Source organism: Protopterus annectens, chromosome 8.part0 (assembly GCF_019279795.1).
Source record: "Protopterus annectens isolate FY-2018-M chromosome 8.part0, PAN1.0, whole genome shotgun sequence".
Lineage (NCBI taxonomy): Eukaryota > Metazoa > Chordata > Ceratodontiformes > Protopteridae > Protopterus > Protopterus annectens.
This window is the reverse complement of record NC_056741.1, coordinates 1,164,839,796-1,164,858,454: the sequence shown is the minus strand read 5'-3', so window position 1 is coordinate 1,164,858,454 and position 18,659 is coordinate 1,164,839,796. Positions and strand designations below refer to the sequence as shown.

At 40.6% G+C, this 18,659-nt stretch overlaps 1 protein-coding gene across 1 annotated transcript in view; it reads right to left on the bottom strand.

Annotated features, from left to right (window-relative positions):
• WDR90 (WD repeat domain 90) overlaps nt 1-18,659 on the bottom strand; it is a 1,773,335-nt gene that overhangs the window by 1,509,973 nt on the left and 244,703 nt on the right. The window lies entirely within an intron of this gene.

The window sequence follows — 18,659 nt, the reverse complement described above, 5'->3', positions numbered from 1 at the left end:
TCTTCCCCTGGAAGCCAGATCAAATTTATAGTGAGCAATAAAGGTATGTGGCGTAACCTAGATCACTGCTGTACAAATGTCATCCAAGGAGGCCCTGGAGTGAAAAACTGTTGAAGTGGCCATTACCCTGGTAGAGTGTGCCTCAACAGGTCCAGATAATTTAACATTCCTCTTGGTGTTTATGAAGAAAATGCAATCTTTCAACCATCTAGAAAGTGTTAACCTTGGATACCGGTCTGTCTAATCTAGTATTAGAAAAGGCAATGAACAGTTGATCAGATTTTTTGATAAGTCTTGTTCGATTGTAGGTAAAAATGCAATTGTCTGTGGATGTCTAATAAATGAAGATAGTATTCACCTTTGTTGGAAAATTTTGGAAAGACTACTGGTAAATTTATAGTCTGGTTAATATTTGTCTTTGAAACAACTTTTGTTAGGAAAGATGGATTAGTCTTTAAAGAAACCCTATCTGGGTGAAAAATCAAATATGGAGGTTTACAAGATAATGCCTGGATTTCCGAATTTTTTCTAGCAGAGGTAATATCTATTAGTAAAGCTGTCTTCCAGGAAAAGTATTTTAGCTCACAAGTGGCTGCAGGCTCAAAAGGCGGGCATATAAAAGTCTGAAGAACCAAATTGAGATCCCAAGAGACATATGGGTCTTTATAAGGAGGCTTATCATCAAGCCCCCGTTCAGAAAGGCCTTACAGAGTTTATCAGACATTAATGGGACGTCCTGTAAACCACTGTGAAAACCTGAAATAGTCGCTACTTGAATTCTGATAGTAGAGGCAGAAGCCCACCTTCAAAAAGTGAGGTCAAAAACTCTTAATATTTTTATGACAGGAGCTGAGAAAGGGTCAACGTCATTATCATGAGCCCAAAATGAAAACCTCTTCCATTTGTTACAATAAAGTTTTCTAATGGAAGTTTTAAGAGACGCCAAAATAATCTTATGGATTGGGCAAGACATAATGTTATGCCTGGCGATCAACGGAAGTGGAGAAGTCATGCTGTGAGCTTTAGGTTCTGAAGGTTCAGATGAACTAATCCCTCTGGATGGGATAAGAGATCTGGCGCTGGGGTCCAGAGTCCACGGTTGCTGAATCAGATGAGGTCAGAGGAAGGTGAACCAAATCTGTTGAGGCTAGAATGGGGCAATGAGGACCACTTTGCTTTTCAACCGGATTGCTTTCTTCAAAAATTGAGGGATTAAAGGAAACAATGGAAAGGTATATAGACGTCCCGGGGGCCAGTCGTGATGGAGAGAGTGTCTCAAAAACTTCCCCGGAGGGGGGGGATCAGGGCAAAGTAGCTGCTGCACTTCTTATTTAGGAGCGATGCAAACAGGTCATAGCAAGGCTGACCCCAGTGATGAAAAACCATTTGTGCCATTTTCAGATTGAGAGACCACTCATGAGGCAAGAAAATGCATCTGCTCAGCTTGACTGCTAACACACTGGAAGTCCCTGGCATGTGCGTTGGTATTAGAAAGTGGCTGGAAGACATCGCCCACTGCCAGACTCTGAACCCTTCTTGACAAAGGGGGTAAGACTTGGTTCCTACCTGTTTGTTGATGTAACAGACCACTGACATGTTGTCTGTCTGGATCACAATTGTCCCTGGAGAGAAAACAGTTTGAAAAGGTCTGCAGTGCTAACAACACTGCTCTCATCTCTAGAGCACTGATATGCAAGCTGGCCTCTGACTGACCAAAATACTGGGATCCAAAATGGGTCTCCACTCCCCTGTCTTCTTTGGCACTAAAAAGAATCTTGAGTAAATTCTGGATTCTTTCTGGTCTGGGGGGACCTATTGGACCACTCTTTTTTTTCTAGCAGTTTTTTGATTTCTTGAACTGCTGGTTCCCTCTGACAGGGTGGAACATCGGGGATTCTTCAGAATTTCTTGGGAAGGGAGTGAAAGAGAATGGTGTATCTTCTAGTGATAATCCGATAATCCTTTGCACCCAAACATCTGCAGTTATTTGCAGCCAAGCGTGTTGGTGCAACAATAATCGTCCCTCAACTGTTTCCAGAGGCAAGCAATCAGCCCTCTTTTCAGAAGAGTTGGTAGGGTCTTGTCAGAGATGGAATCTCTGGGGCCCTGATTTTGTGGGCCACCTCTGCATGTGGGTGGCGTCTTCCATTAAAGCTCCCCCCTGTGCCCCAGGGGGCGATCAATGCTATCACGTGTCCTGGAAAGGCCCTTGGGATTTTCAAAACCACATTTTTCCACTCCTCTGGTTCCTACAGAAGGACTGCTGGGGAGTAGAGAAACTTACACCCACTGCAGATAGGGTCTTTTCATCTTTCTCACACCTGGACAAGGTCTCTCGAACTTTTGGGCCAAAAAGGGACACTCTGTCAAAAGGTGCATTGACAAATGAAGTCTGGCTCCACAAATTTGCATAAGCACATCCAGGCATGTCTCCTTATGGCTACACCAGAACCCACTGCTTTGGTCATCCCCTAGGCTGCATGCACTATGAGCCACATAGGTGAGTTGGATATGGATTCAAGGGTGGTCAACTGAGACGCAACCTTATCTTGGGACTCCTTCGGATACAGTTCCTTCAACGGTATCAGATAATTCCTTACTCAGATCCCTCTGGTGTCTTGTGAAGTGTGCCATAAAATTGAAAGACCTTAAGGAAAAGGTCGATAAAGCGTACACCAGCTTCCCGAACCTATCCATTGCCCAAGACTCTCAATTTGCGGGATGGATAGTGGAACTCTCTTCAGACAGTTCTTTCTTTGTGGCTGATGCAACTACCAAACCATCTAGTCAGAACTTGTCAAGAGATTTGGAATGCATGGCTAGGCTTAAAAAGGCGCTTGTGGTTGTTAGCCTAGTAAATACCTATGAACCTACTGCTAACACTTTAGCCCAACATTGAAAATCTTCACGAGCTGAAAGAATTTTATCTGGTCTCTTAGGGATCATCTCTTTGGAATCCGGAGCCTTCCAAGCCTGCTGCACAATCAAATTTATGAGGTCATCAGCAAGCAGAGTTACCCAAGAAGTAGATGGGTGAGAGCAGAAAGCTTGCAGGTACACAGATTCCTTCAGGGAAGGATGTTGGAACTTCCAGCCACCCCTCTGTTTAAGGATCTCAAGAATGTCTTCAAAGAAGACATCTTTGGGGGGTTGATCTAGGGGAACCTTCCCCTTCATCACAGTGTCCTCAGTGAGGGATTCTTCTGGGGAATCCAAGAGCTTCCTCTTGCACTTTGTCTTCTGAGGAACTTCTTCAGTGGGAAAATCTGAAGTACTAGAAGAGGAACAAGTGTGTCTTGCAGTTTCAGCATTCGATGTCCGGATGCAGAGGCTGGTTGAGAATCAGAGGGAGAGCAACAGGAAGGGTCATGGATTGACTCTGATACGGGAGCAGATGACTGGGTGCCCACCAAGGACAAAGCCCTCTCCATTGCCTGGAAGGCAGGTCCCCCAAAGAGGAAAGGGAGCCTGGAATACAGAATGACTGCCTCAGAGCCATGGTCACTCCCCACTCCAAGGACACCTCCCCGATGCTGAAGCCGGAGTGGTGCTCATGTGTGCAGAGGTCCTGAAGTGCAGGGATGGCTCAGAAAAAAATGGGGTTGAAACCTGCCCCTCAGAGCCGACAGCGAAGCCCCCACCCAGGGAGTTTTCCAGTTCTGAGAGGACTGAAGAACTCAGGGTAGTAGTCAGTCCAAGAGAAAAAGGTCTTGCCAGGGCGAGACAGTCGGTGCTGGAGGGATCAGAGCCAGAGTCTCTAAAGCCACAGATGAGGTCAGAGGAAGAAGATCCAGTGGAGTTGTGGAGAAGGAAACCCCAGAACTGGAGGTAGTCGGAACAGAGGACATAAAAGTCAATCCTCTCGCCACAAGAAGCTGATCCACTAGCCTCAACATGTCCAATTCCAAGATGCTCTTGGTGTAGCAAACTGATTGGGTGGACAGATTTAGGTCTCTCCAGAAAAGCATTGGGCATTTGTCCCGCAAAGGGATCTTTAGATAGGAAATAGCCCTTTCTAGGAAGCACCAATTCTGTTTTTTCAAAAATTATTGTTGGAACTGTAGGTGTCGGTGCCAGTATGAAAGATGGGGCCAAGCTCGTCGATTCTGAAGTCTTGCCCATTTTCTGTAGTGTCTGCTCAGATGCTGAAGATGCATTTAGTCTCACAGCCAACACTTTCAGTTCCATAGTCTTTTCTGGAACCGACATTTTAGGTTTCTTAGTCACCGGTGCCAAAGGGGAAGTCAGTGCCACGTGACGTCTCTTTTTATGCTTATCGGTTCTGGATGACGAGGAGTAAAAAAAAGGATCAGTCTTACATTTGGAACCAGATAAGGCCTCCTCAAAAGAAGACTTAAGCATTCCTTTCAGAAGTAATGTTTTTTCTTTCTACTAAGGCTCGATGACTAAATCCAGGACATATTGAACAGTCTTCTTTTAAATCTAACAAGCCTAAGCAATATACACATAATGAATGACCATTAGAGCTAGGAATTTTTCTATCGCACTTCTTGAAGCAAGAAGCGCCTTTTCCTTCTTCAGCCATACCTATAAGAGGGACAACAAACAGCACACAAGAAAAATTGGAAAATCAAAAGAAAATTACAGTAAAGTGCTTCCAGTGATGGTAGGCCCAGAATACCCAAATGTACAAAACAAAACACACAGTAAAAGAAATGAGAAGTGGGTTAGGAGGTACGAGTTTTACAGCGAAGTGCTACCAGCAGCGGTAGACGAAGTAAAACAAAGGTATACAAGTTTTTTTTTTGTTTTGTTTTTTAAACTGGAAAGGAGAAAATTCAAAGAAAGTCTACCATCTACCATGACATTCCATCTCTATTCTCTATCTTCATTCATTCTTGACAGATGGGTATGGTTCCGACCTCTCAGAACAGACTCTGCCATTATACAGCTTGCGTCAGCCAAAAACTTTCAAGCTAAGGTTTTACCCACAGTGTCACTTCTCCATTACCTCAGATAGATTTTGCAGCCTAATATAGAAAAGATAGAAGCCCTGTCTAAGGTAGAACCCTATAAACTCCCAGGACAAGGTCCAATCCTCCAGAAGTCTTTTGAAGGGGGCAGGAGGGTGGGATGTTAAGAATGAAGATAGACAACAGATATGGAACATTATGGTAAGGACATAACATCTGCATCTGATGTTGTCAATCTTAATTCATTCTTGACAGATGGGACAGAGTCCCCAGCTACCTTAGATCTTGGGTGGCCCTAAGGAAGGATATTCCTGAGCACCATAGAGCCAAAGGATGCTCTTCCCCTGTAGACCATATCTAATTTGTAATGAGTTATAAAAGTATGAGGAATACCCCATGTTGCAGCTGCACATATTTCTTTCATAGAGGCCTTGGAATGAAAGACAGCTGACATGGAAACAGATCTGGTGGAATGCGCTCTAACCGGAGCAGGAAGTTTAAGTTTATTCTGATTGTAGACAAAGGTAACAATCTCTAAGCCATCTTGATAAGGTAACTTTTGATACCAGTTTATCCAATCTGGGTCCTGAAAAGGATACAAATAATTAGTCAGATTTTCTAGAAGATTTTGTTCTGTCCAGGTAAAAATGTAACTGTCTGTGAACGTCCAGCACATGTAAGCAGTACTCACCTTTGTTTGAAAAATTTGGAAAGAAGACTGGAAAGTTTATAGACTGGTTAATATTAGATTCTGATACTATTTTGAGGAGGAAGGATGGGTTGGTTCTTAGTGACACATACTCCTTGTGAAAAATGATACAAGGATGCTTCACACAAAGCTTGTAATTCAGAAATTCTCCAGGTAGATGTGATAGCCACCATGAAAAGGGTTTTCCAAGACAAAAAGTTGAGGTCACAAGTAGCTGCTGGCTCAAAGGGCTGTTGAACTAAGCAAATCCCATGGCACTACAAGATCTTTGAATGGGGGGTTTAGATGTAAAGCGCCTTTAAGAAAAGTTTTGGATAAATGATGAAACATCACGGAATGATCATCAAAACTGTTATGAAACTTGGAAATAGCTGCTAACTGAACCTTAATTGTGGAAGTACAGGCTCCGGATTCAAATAAGGATGCTAAATATTCCAGGATTCTATCAACTGATGCTGAAAAGGGGTCTGGTAAGGTTTCCTAGTGGATGGTTTATAGGAAGCCAGAAGAATCTTTTGAACTGAAGAGGATAAGGTATTCTGCTTGGCAATTACTGGAATTGGAGACATCATTCCATCAGCTTGAGATTTTGGAGACTGGGATGTACCAAGCCCTGTGGGTAAGACAGCAGGTCCAGAGCGGAGTCCAGAATTTAAGGGCAGTGAACCAGATGAGGCCAAAGAAAGGGGAACCAGACTTGGTGGGTGCAATGAGAATTACTTTGCTTCTCAAACTTTGGGCTTTCCTCCCAAACTGGGGAATCAGTGGAGTAGGAGGAAAGGCATAAAGTAGACCCGGGGGCCAATCGAGGAGACGTGCATCTCTCAGGCACTCGCCATGAGGGGGAAATTAGGGCAAAGTAGCTGCTGCATTTTGTTGTTTATCAGAGAGGCAAAAAGATTGCAGCAAGGCTGGCCCCAATGATGAAAGATCTTCATTGCTATGTTGTGGTTGAGAAACCACTCGTAAGGCAGGAGGATGCATCTGCTCAATTTGTCTGCAATCACACTGGAGTTTACCAGGATATGCATTGCTATCAGCAAGTGGTTGGAAGCGATAGCCCATTGTCAATCCTGAAGGTTTCTCCGACATAGTGGGTAGGATCTGGTTCCCCCTGCTCGTTAATGTACCAGACTACCAACATGTTGCCTGACTGGATTGCAATTGCCCCTGAAGGAAGGACAGGCTGAAATGCTTCCAATACTAAAAGCACTTCCCTCAATTCTAGGAAGTTGATGTGCAAACTGGCCTCTTGCGGGGACCAAGTGCCTTGAACAGTGCTTCCCAGATAAACCCCCCCCCCCCAATCTGGGACACATCTATGGTAACTATGGCTTTGGGAGGACAAGAAGAAAATGTGCAACCCCATAGATTTTCTTCCGACTTCATCCACCAGGATAAATTCTTTTTGCAGCAATTTATCAGAATTGGATGAGACACTGGATGAGTTAGAACTGACCATTGTGATACCAAGAGCCATTGAAGTAGCTTCATGTGATACCTTGCCAGGGATACTAAGGTTATAGCCGCTGCCATGATTCCCAGAGTTTGAAGTACCAGGGTAAGGATTGCTTGAACTTGCAACCTTAGCTTTATCAGCCTGTGGATGGGGAGGGAGGCTACACAAGAAACTGTATTTAGTCTTGCTACTATGAACTCTAGATCCTGTGTAGGAGTCAACTGTGACTTTTCCTTGTTAACTAAAATGCCTAGTGCCTCAGCATGAAGTCTGTGGTGTACAGCAGTAGATGTCTGGAGGGGGCAGTGAGGAGCCAGTCGTCTAGGTATGGAAACACGCGGAATCCTCAGTTTCAAGTGAGCTGTTACCACTGCCATGCATTTGAACACCTTGGGGGCTGTGGTGAGACCAAAGGGCAGTGCTTGGAATTGGTAATGACTGGCTCCTAGCTGGAAGCAGAGATATCTTCTGGAGGGTTTGTCCATCTTTATGTGATAATATGTGTCCTGAAGGACTATAGAGCACATCCAATCATTCTTCTCTAGAAAGGGAAAGCTAGACTGAACCGTGACCATCTGGAATTTAGTCTGTTGTACAGATTTGTTAAGGAGACTGAGATCTAGACTTTGTCTCCAATCCCCTGTCTTATTTGGCACTAAAAAGAATCTCAAGTAAAATCCAGATCCTATTTGGTCTGGTGGGACTTATTGGATGACTCTTTTGGAGCAGCTTTTGAATTTCTACTGCTGCTAGATCCCTCTGACTGGGTGGAACGTCGGGGATTCGATTTTGGAACTTTGGTAAGAGAATGAAGGGAATCTGGTAAGCTCTGGTGATAATTCTCTGCACCAAAGTATCTGAGGTTATCGTGAGCCAGGCACTTTGGTGCAGTGAAAATCTCCCCCCGACTGCTTCCAGAGGTAAGCAATCAGGCCTCCATTCAGGAACGCTGGTAGAAGTGTCTGAAAAGAAAAATGTCTGGAGCCCTGATTATGCGGAGCCCCTCTGTCATGGGGACATCTTCCAGTACAGTTGCCTTCTCTGCCTGAGGGGAGTCAAGAAAAGGCCCCTGGGATTTCTTGAACCACATTTTCCCACTCCACTGATTTCTAGGCTAGGATCACTGAGGAGTTGAAAAATGAACGCCAACAGCAGAAAGGGTCTTTCCATCTTTTTCACACCTGGCTAGTATCTCTCTAACTTTAGGGCCAAAGAGGAACCGCTCTCGAATAGCAAATGTTGGAGGTGTGACGGAGGAAGAAAGAGGTAGTTGGGAACATATTTTCTGGCAGTAAGGTGGGTTGGCAGTCTTTAAGGATCTCCTGCTGGATGCACTGTCAGAGATGCTGGGTAGGCAGACTGGCGTGACAAGGGAGATGATTTTTTTTGAGCTATGACAGAGAATCTGAATTGCCTAGACATGGTAAGGCCTTGTTGTGTCTAATTATGTTGGATTCCAAAAAAACAATTACTAGAAAATGGAAATTAAAATCTAAACCAACTATATATTAGAAGTAGTAAATATAGTAACAAAGATAAAACAGCTGGAACGGAGATCTTCAGAAAAAAGTGTAGGAGCAAACTACATAGGAAAAAAATGGGAATTGTGGGAATAATACATACAGGGGAGGAATGAGGTTTAAAAGAAGGCAGGAGTTAAATGAGCTATGTAATGTTTGACTGAAAATTATTGGGTTGATTATAAGTGATGTATAATGTTTGCAACTGGGAGTGTATACACTAAATAGTACAACACAGTTTGCATAACAGGTCTCTCCTTAGCAAATTTACTGGTACAGTAGTACTCAAAAGGAAAGAATGCCTTTCTTTAACTAGGTCCTAAAGAAATGGGTATAGGTTCTGAAACTAGTACTTCTTTTCAGCAGTGTCAGCAGGATACAATACATCTTTTAACTATCCTTGCAGAAAAAGGATAAAAGGTGTCAAGAAAAATGTTACCACTATGGTCACCTCAGGTACGTTATCTTGGTTATCTGATATCTCAGAGTAGCAGGCAAATGTTACCATCTTGTATTGAGGCAATAGCTAAAGACCCACATCCAACTACTCAGCATCAGCTTAGATCTTTCTTAGGTATAACAAGATATTACAGACCGTGGATTTCTAACTATGCAGTAATTGCTAAACCTTTGACAAATCTGTTAAAACAGGATACACCAGAGCCCCTCCCTTGGGATAGTGAAGAGGAAAATTCATTTCAGAATTTAAAGCAATCTTTAGCTACTGCTCCAGCTTTGGGGTTACTAGAGTATGGAAAGACTTTCATTTCATGTTGTCATGAAAAAAATGGGTCTGCTCAGAGAGTGCCTGCACAAAAACATGGGGAGAACTATCATCCTTTAGCTTATTACAGTACAGCACTTGATTCTGTTGCAAAGAGATTTCCACCATGGTTAAGGGGCAGTGGCTGCAGCAGCCATTCTAGTAAATCTTGCACAATCACTGGTGCTCAGGCATGATCTTTCAGTAGCTATCCCTCATTTTGTATCATCTCTCTTATATAAAATGAAAACTCAACTTCTCTCAACTGCACGCCTAACTAAATATGAACTCACTCTTCTCTCTGCTCCACCTATTTCTCTCATACGCTGTCCTTTTCTAAATCCTGCATCTTTGTTACCTACTGCGCAGGATGGTGAAGAACATGACTGTGTGTGTGTGATTAATCATCTACTTTCTCCTACGAATGACGTACAGGACACTTCTGTACCCAATGCTGAACTAGACCTATTTGTGGGTGGTTCCTGTGGAAGAGATTGAAACAGAAATCTGGTCGCAAGAATATCTCTCTGTAACAATAATGATGCTTTGCTTCAACAAAGACTAGAGGGCATACATTCTGCCCTGAGAGCCGAGTTAGTGGCTCCACAAAGGGCTTGTGAGTTAGCCAAAGACAAAGTTGCCAATGTCTACATCGACAGACGCTATGGTTTTGGTGTAGTACATTATTTTGAGCAACTTTGGAAACAGAGAGGATTTTTAACTTCAGCATAAACTCAGATTAAAAACTTTTTTTGTAAATACTCACTTAAATTCTCTTTTGTTACCTGAAAAAATAGCAGTAGTTAAATGTAGTGCCCATCAGAAAGGTATAGATACTGTTTCAAAGGAAAAGAATTTGGCAGTTCAAGCTGCTAAGCAAGCTGTAGAAGGCCTTTGTGCAAATTTTCATGTGATGTTATTGCGAGACTCTAACAGTGATTATGTGTCTGATTTTAAGAGAATCAGCCTTCCAAGGTGAAGCATCACAGGGAGAAGTTCAGAGGTGGCTTAAAGACGGATGCAGTAAATCCGCAGATGGGTTATGAAGACAATGGACAGCCAATTGGTTGCACCTGCCTTCTTGCTACCTTACATGGTAAGGGCATATAATTTATCAGCCCATGCAGATACAACAGCATTATTTAATCAAATTACCCGAAGATGGTATGCCCCTCATGTCTCCTCTTTGATACTTCAGTAGGTTAATAACTGTACAGTATGTCTAACATACAATGTTAGCACAAATTCCAATATTAAAGCTGCAAGCTAACTACCACCTTGGGGACCTTTTGCTGACATGCATCTGGACTTTGCTGCAAACGAATCATCTTTATCAGCAAGAAAGATGGAAAGACACAGGACAAACTATCTACCCCAGTAAAGAATTAAAGAAAAAAATAACCCAAACAGCAGTCCATGATGAATCCAGTGACAACAGGTACTTTTACTTTGTTTTTGTTGCTGTTTCCTTTTATAAGTTGTTCAAGAGAAAATAGCTTCCTGTTGGTTCTTCGACAGTATGCTGTGGACTTAAATGTTGGGTGTATTTGCATATACTGCATCATTCTAAGGCAAGGATTCCCATGATTCCAATCCCTGCCTCTCAAGTGACATTTGAAAAGAAACTTAGTGACATTAATCTAACTTGGCGTGGAGATGTATGTTATGCCAGAAATGGGACTGTACCAGTGGGAACTAGCAGATGCAATGACACTAGACATGAAAGTGCACTAAACTCTTTATAATTAAAAAGCTATGACTGGAGACTAGGCATGGGAATGATACGGGTTCATTACTACATTTACTGTGATCATGCCTACCCATGGTTGCCTACAAACTGGTCTAAATGTTTTGTATGCGATATCACTCCTGACATTCAACATTTTGAAAACCATCCAGCAGGCATACTGAGAAATAAACGAGCAAGTCACTGGGTAGAGCAAGTATTTTCAGTCGTTACTCCTGGTATGGAGTGCAAAGGACAATGTACGAAATCACCATGCTTGCTCAAATTCTTTAGGCGGTAGCAAACCATACTTCACATCATATCAGAATGGCAAATCAAGAAATGACAATTCGAACTGTGGTATTACAAAAATGGCTGACACTCGACATAATGCTGCTGCCAAGAGGGAGCAATGTGCCCTAATAGGAAGTCATTGCAGTTCCTATATTAGTGACTATCATGATATACAAAAAAAAAGTTAGCCAGTTTCATGTAGCAAAGAGCCAAGGATCTGGACAGTATAGCAAAACAGTGGACACTTTTTAGATGGTTGGGCAGTGCATTTGGTAATCTGAGAACTAGAATATTACAAAGTATCATTACAATAATTTTTTTTTTTTTAGTCGTTTTAGTATTTTCTGTTCTAAAGGCAGTGATTACAAAATGCTTAATCTCACCTGCATGCGCAATGACACTTAAAGATACAAAATAATAAAAACATTTACTAAAGATGATGAATATTAAGATGCCAAAGCATATTTTATTAAATAAAAAAAAATCAAAATATAACTGTGAATGACACTCAGTGTCACAGTGTGGACTATTATGGAAGGTTATTAAGTCTCATGTTTACTCTTCACAAAATGCAGAACAACTTGTAGTTTCCTCACAAATGAGTCAAAATGCTTATAATATGTTTATGGTAATAAGCAAAATGAAAAATATTTGCATGATTATGCAAGATATAATTTTAAAATTAAATCCACACGTTGGCCAAAAAGGCCACTGAAACCAAGAACTAAAGAAAAAAATTACAGAAACTGGTAAAATAGTCTGTTTATTACTCCACACAAAAACAATTAAGCGCTTTCGCCAAGTAAGTTAAGGCTTCTTCAGAGTTGTTCAGCTTGATACAAAGATTTAAATACAGATCATCCAAATAATCAGCAAATAAGAAGCCTTCTTCATTAATAATCTCAACATTTAAAGGAATACTCTGCATTAAATCACAGTCATAATAAAATATTGATAACTATAAAATTTTATCATGCCTTAATTTCAAAAAAGGCTTTATAGTAATAAAATCATTCAAGCCAGGAGCCTTCATGGCATTCAAACACAATTGCCACTTGGACTCCTTGGCTTTCAACCACACTTTGCCATCTCCTCCCCGTTCACTCAAAATGACTCGGTCAATAATAAAGAATACAAACCTTTTGAAGTTGGTACACCTGGAGGAATGTACAAACAGAGCATTGTGATTCCATTTATATGTGAACCCCAAGAATTCTGTTGTCTCATTCAAGTAATTCACAAACTCAGTAACCTCACTTTCGTTCCCTTTCCAAAGAATCAAAATGTCATCCAGGAACCTACTGTACGACAACATTTTGTCTTGATAATTGGAATTGAGAACAAATTCCTTTTCCCAATCTAATAAAATCAAGTAGGCAAAAATGGGAGCACATTTCACTCCCATAGCCACTCCTGCCACTTGGTGAAAAGTTTCACCTTCAAATGAGAGGAAGTTGTTTTTAAAGCACTACCTCCATAAGGTCCACTATTAGTTCCACAGTTCCTATACTCAACTTGTTGATACTCTCAATGCTTTTCCTGAACATTTCCATACCCCTCCCATGGGCAATAACTGAAAATAAATGGACATCAATCGTTAAGAAACAGTATTGGACCACTTCAGTATTCCTATGTTGTGCTAATCTTTCGAGGCAATGCCATGAATTTCTAATATGCTCCACTTCTTTCACTAAAGGTCCTACTTTTCTAACAACCCATGCTGCCAGTAGTTCAGTCTTCGACCCCTTGGCAGCAACAATGGGTCTAAAAGTTAGATTTGTTGCACTTTTGTTGGTCTTGGGAATACCAAAAATATGTAAAGTTACTGGGTTTGTCACTATTAAAAACTCTTTGTCCCTTTCATCAATTCTTCCATGTACAAGTTCTTGGGTCAATATTATATGAATCCATGCATAGGCCCTACTGACCTTGTGTTTGGACACCCTCTGATATGTTGAACTGTCATTTAAGATGTTCTCCATACTGGCTGAATAATCCATTTGCTGCATAATCACAACCCCACCCCACCCTTGTCTGGGGTCATTATTCTAAGATTTTTATCAACCGCCAAAGTGTGCAACAGTTGGCTCTCCTCTTTTGTTAAGTTGTGCTCAAACTTCTTACTACTGCTACCCAAGTTTTGAATTTCTCTTTCATACAAAATTTCAAACAAGTTGATGTCAGAATTAGAGGGGGGTATGAAATTACTCTTACGTCAGAGTTGTCCTTCCGTTCTGTTAATTTCCCTACCTTGAAAAAACATTGTAAGGTTCAGCTGTCTAGTATATAACTTCAAATTCAATATAATCTCAGCCACATCCAAACCAGAACTGGAAATGAAAGACATTCCCTTTTTTAGGAGATTAAAGTACTGGTTAGTCAATTCCATCTCAGTGTAGTTCTAAATGGTGAAACCATCTTGAACAACAACATCACATACTAACCCTTGATCATATTCTAAATTTAAGTTGTCAATAATATTCCCTCAGGTACCCGGGCAATTAATCAACTCAAGTTCCTGGTTTAATTGCCTTTCTGGTTTTCCCCTGATAATACCTGTTCCCCTGCGTCCTGCCTTGTAAATTGTTCGAGAAATTGTATTCCCTCATATTCGCCTGATTCCTCAGGCACTCCGACCTCCTGAGTGAATCTTCCTGTAAAAAAAACATATCTCTTGACCATTCCCTCCATTCACATCAATGTTGTATTCTTCATTTCTATTGACATTTTCATTAAAATTATTCCTAACATTCCCTCCCACGACCTTCTGAATGCTGGGATAAGCTTCATAAGTTTATGTTGCTTAACTACTACATTTTTCTTAACATATTTGTCAACATCATGCAAAACTTTGTTGTAATTGGCCTTATAAGGCTCAAATAATGCATCATTAATTATACTCCGATTTAGTTGTGAAATCTGTTTTTGTAATTCTTTTAATTTACAGTCATTGTTTTTAATGATTATGTCCAACATTTCAAGTCCTGCCTGATCAAATAGGGTTATCAGTTCACGATGAGCTGTCGAGCCGCTACAAATCCCCATGGGTAACTTCCATAATCTAAGCCCTTTCGGCACCTATTTCAGAAGAAAAGATTTCTGTAGAAACATGTCCAACTGTAGAGATCGGTACTTGAAACAAAGTTTTTCAAACTTTGCCACTTGTTCTTTCCATGTTGGTGTATCATCACTGGTTTCTACTCATCGTCCGAAATCCACTTCTGGAACGCCATACCACATATTTACATCATTTACTGCCCCTTGGCCATTCATCTCTGCCATGGCATCACCAATCTCTAAGTTGTCAGCACTAATCAGGGAATGTAGCGTAAACAATTCCGCTTGCGTGCTCGTCAAAGTAGCTCCCCCTAAATTTGATGAAGATATTCGTTCTTTAGTTAACAGGGCAGTAAGACTTTGGATAGACTCCAACAATTGCACCATGCCCTTTGATGACCAATGTTCCACGATGCAATAAACCACCACAAAATGCTGTTAGTAGTACTTTAAACAGTCCACGGAAACCAGTACGGTTTATAAACTCAAAATTAAATCCACACGTAGGCCAAAAAGGCCACTGAAACCAAGAAATAAAGAAAAAAATACGGAAACCGGTAAAACGGTCTGTTTATTACTCCACACAAAAACAACTAAGCGCTTTTGCCAAGTAAGTTAAGGCTTCTTCAGAGTTGTTCAGCTTGATACAATCAAAGATTTAAATACATATCATCCAAATAATCAGTGAATCAGAAGCTTATTTCATTAATAATCTCAACACTTAAAGGAATACTCTGCATTAAATCACAGTCATAATAAAATATTGATAACAACCATAAAATTTTATCATGCCTTAAATTCAAAAAAGACTTTATAGTAATAAAATCATTCAAGCCAGGAGCCTTCATGGCATTCAACCACAATTGCCACTTGGACTCCTTGGCTAAGACTGAACCACTTGCAGTATGGGTTGATAGAAAAGTAGGACCTTTAGTGAAAGAAGTGGAGCATATTTTGCCTCAAAAGATTAGCACAACATAGGTATACTGAAGTGTTCCAATACAGTTTCTTGACAATTGATGTTGTCAATTTATTTTCAGTTATTCCCCATGGGAGGGGTATGGAAATGTTCAGGAAAAGCACTGACAGTATCAACAAGTTGAGTATAAGAACTGTGGTACTAATAGTGGACCTTATGGAGGTAGTGCTTAAAAACAACTTCCTCTCATTTGAAAGTGAAACTTTTCACCAAGTGGCAGGAGTGGCTATGGGAGTGAAATGTGCTTCCATTTTTGCCAGCTTGGTTTTATTAGATTGGGAAAGGGAATTTGTTCTCAGTTCCAAGTATCAAGACAAAATATTGTCACACAATAGGTTCCTGGATGACATTTCGATTCTTTGGAAAGGGAACGAAAGTGAGGTTACTGAGTTTGTGAATTACTTGAATGAAACAGAATTCTTGAGGTTCACATATAAATAGAATCACAATGCTCTGTTTGTACATTCCACCAGGTGTACCAACTTCAAAAACTTTGTATTCTTTATTACTGACCGTGTCATTTTGAGTGAACAGGGATTAGATGGCAAAGGTTGGTTGGAAGCCAAGGAGTCCAAGTGGCAATTGCGTTTGAATGCCATGAAGGCTCCTGGCTTGAATGATTTTATTACTATAAAGCCTTTTTTGAAATTAAGGCATGATAAAATGTTATAGTTATCAATATTTTATTATGACTGATTTAATGCAGAGTATTCCTTTAAATGTTGAGATTATTAATGAAGGAAGATTCTGATTTGCTGATTATTTGGATGATATGTATTTAAATCTTTGATTGTATCAAGTTGAACAACTCTGAAGAAGCCTTAACTTACTTGGCGAAAGCGCTTAGTTGTTTTTGTGTGGAGTAATAAACAGACTGTTTTACCGGTTCTGGTAAGATATAATTTTACATAAATAGTAGTTTTATATTACAAGCATCTACACCTGTATCCTGTTTTCTGTACTGACAGATAGTCGAAGGCACAGTAAGTGCTGAAGGAGTTAAGGGATGTTATGTTTAAGAGTGTTGGGTATCCATGGAAACCAGATTAATCAACAGTACGCACTGGCTTTCTCAGGCTGAGGGAGTCTTTGCAAGGATATCTGTGAGATAGGCTGTACTGGTACCAAATGATTAAAAGTTGCAGGCCAATAAATCTTATGCACAGGTGGTCTACGTTTTAAAAGGCATATTGTCAAATGTTCACATGAAGCTCTAAGTGAGGATCACGAGGACATAAAATATTTAAAAATGTTATTTGTTAAAAGCTATGTTAAGTCAAACTTCTGCATGCATGAAATTAATCAGAAAAAGTATATAAATTAAGTATTCTCCTTTATTCTTTGAAACTGATCTGAAAATTTTAGTAGGCAGTCTCCCAGCTCTGTTTACGGAATAAAGTACTTTACACATCCTGAAGCGTTATTCTTGACTACAGACTAAATACTCTCAGTTATTTATTTTTGAACTTTAACACAATGGAGAAGGGGAGCTATGTATGGATTCATTATTTCCATACTCACAAGTATGCATTTTAGCACTTTAGTAGGGAGTCAAGGGTATTCAAGACTTTTCTATGGTATTCAACATTCTGACAGCATATTCTAAAACAAAGACCTAAGGAAGATGGTAAAGCAAAAGAAGTTGCCATTCTTGTCAGACTCTGACAAGGAAATAACACTCACCTTCAAGAGTAACCTGCAGTGGATGACTTAGTGGCCACCTTCCTGAGAGGGCTCTCATGACTTTTTTTAGCTCCCCAACTCAGAAAAACCCCTATATGTATCAGCAGCCCTGCATTATGCTAGAAAAGCACATCACCAATACTTCCCAGTTCTAACACACAAAAATATGGGTAATATACATATGCACATGCAAATAAATGTCGTATGGATATAAAATTTAAACTTGAAATACAAAGGGTTTAACACCTTAAGTGAATGGAACAGCTGCCCAGCCCAACAGGGATGTCTGGAGAGTAATAAGTATTTAGTATAAAGGATACTCTCAAACATTAAATTATAAGATAGGTGTAAACACATTTGTCTGCTCTCTTATTGCAATGGATTTTATGTAATTAATAAAGCTGGACAGAATCCCAAGCAGTATCTACAAATCCCCAAATGTAAGCACAAGTCTACAAATCTCAAATGGAATGCAAGTTTCCAGAAAGAGGAGTCATGAAGCATCAAGTGCCACAGGACGTTCAACTTCCAGAATGTCGATTTTTGTAAGTATATGCAGAGTACAAAGTGGCGAATATCTACAATGATACATTCTTGAAGCAAGGACTGGAAGCAGCATCTCCTGGATAGAAGGAACCCTGTTTGCTGGCCAAATACTAAACGGTTCCATGCAGGCAAAATACAATATACATGCAATTAAAACAAAAAGCTACATAAATAAAACCAAGAAAGAGTCTGCTTAGTGACTTCAAGTTCTCAATATCAATGACTGGCTGTTCTATCTCCCTGAACTCATACAGCTGTCCAAGATAAAACCTCAACTGACAGTGCACAGCTAAGGTGTGAAAGGCCACCTCCCATACCTTAATTCTGCATAAGGCGATAAGCTAGGGAGGTGGGTGAACTGGTCAATGTTGTCTCAAAACTCTTTTTGGCAGAAAATTAGGGTTTGTTTTAAAGATGATCCCGTCACTTGTGGGATGGGGCAATCCAAGCAAGCCTATTACAAAATGAGGGACTGGAGCTCATATATCTCTGGAAAGCATTCAAAAGTTAAAACCACCTCACCAGTAGTTAATGCCAGACAGAAAAACCTGTCACAAAACAAGATTTTAGAAAGATCACCAATCTGCTCCAGCAGTCTGCACCAGATCATATCAATTAAAAGATATAAAAAAAAATTATTCTGCCCTTACAATGTTAGTTACCCATAAATTACAGCTACAACTGCATATTCGATTAAAATATAAAAATTACAGCCACAGACACTGACAGAGATAAAATTCTGACTACGGCACAGACAACTCAACTTTGATTAGTGGCTCTGGTGCTTGATGGTACTGGTATGGCAGGATAGGAGTGTCAGTTCTAGGGAGATGTGGGGAGGGGGGTGAGACAGCCACTTACTGCATATACCAAGTCAAAGGAGGGGGCTGGGATGCAAATACAGAACTTGGGGGTGGATGTTAGCCTCCTCAAACCACTGATGGGTGGTAGCCTTCAAAGTGGTTGCAAGGCAGCATGCACAAACATGG